Source organism: Trachemys scripta, chromosome 23, assembly GCF_013100865.1.
Source record: "Trachemys scripta elegans isolate TJP31775 chromosome 23, CAS_Tse_1.0, whole genome shotgun sequence".
NCBI lineage: Eukaryota > Metazoa > Chordata > Testudines > Emydidae > Trachemys > Trachemys scripta.
This window is the reverse complement of record NC_048320.1, coordinates 11,114,389-11,115,288: the sequence shown is the minus strand read 5'-3', so window position 1 is coordinate 11,115,288 and position 900 is coordinate 11,114,389. Positions and strand designations below refer to the sequence as shown.

The 900-nt window shown below is 67.3% G+C and overlaps 1 protein-coding gene across 4 annotated transcripts in view; it reads left to right on the top strand.

The window, feature by feature from the left end:
* The first annotated feature begins 466 nt into the window (after positions 1–466).
* The window catches only part of SP2 (Sp2 transcription factor), a 26,040-nt gene continuing 25,606 nt past the window's right edge, over positions 467–900 (top strand). Inside the window, exon 1 of one of the 4 annotated variants that reach the window (XM_034755863.1) lies at positions 467–542. The gene's annotated coding sequence lies outside the window, so the exon portion shown is untranslated. The remainder of the gene's footprint in view (positions 543–900) is intronic. The other 3 variants (XM_034755860.1, XM_034755859.1, XM_034755857.1) reach the window with 3 other exon arrangements.

The following is a 900-nucleotide window of genomic DNA, read 5'->3' as shown; positions in this document are numbered from 1 at the left end:
AATTCACAGCCCAGCTGATTTAGAGGAGCCAATAGGAGGGTGAGCTGGACCGTCTGGATTTTTGATTGGCTGTGGTACATATCAATCATCGTCTGTCGTGACCAATCGCATAACTCTACCGAAAAAAATCCCGCCTATTTTTAGTCCACTTCTCCCCTCCGTTCACTTGTCAATCAATTACCAGTGGGCGATAGTTTGGTCTCCCGTCTATTGGTAAGCCGCACCGTCAATCAGAAATCGGTCTTTCTATTGGTCGTCCTTATCCGTCCGTCATTCTCAAATCAGCCGCCCATTGGTGCAGCCGGCACTCCATCACTGGGTTCGCTTGATCGGCGGAGACGCCAATCAGGCGTTAGTGGCGCTTGATTGGTTAATGCAAGTGTGTCAGTGTTCCCATTGGCCAGGAAACGTGCTGGTCGGGTGGGGATTGGCCGTTCGGCAGCCGAGGGGGCGGGGCATTCAGGGCGGTGCCCGGGCGGCCGAGGAGGAGGAAGATGGCGCCGTGAGGGGGTCGGAGCCGCCGCCGCCTCCGCTCCAGCCGGGTCTGTGCACTTCGCTCCCCCCCGCCCGGGGCGCGGGGGCCGGGTGGGCGGGGCCCGGGAGCCCCCGCCCCGGGGCCCGGGAACGGGGGCAGGTCGCGCGGGAGGGGCCGGCCCGGGGCCCCGGCAGCGGGGCGGGCGGGAGGGAGCGAGCGGCGCCGACCCGGGTGGAACGGGGACCCGGAAGGGGGCGTGGGGCCTGCCCCGCCCTCCCCGGGCTACGGGCGGGCGGCGCTTCCGGGGCCCGGGAGGAGGCGGGACGGGCGGGGATAACCCGCCTCCCCGGGGACCCGCGGCTCTTGCTGCGCCGGAGTCTCGGGGGGACTTGCAGGGTCCCCGGTGCATTGGGGGGCGCCAGGGA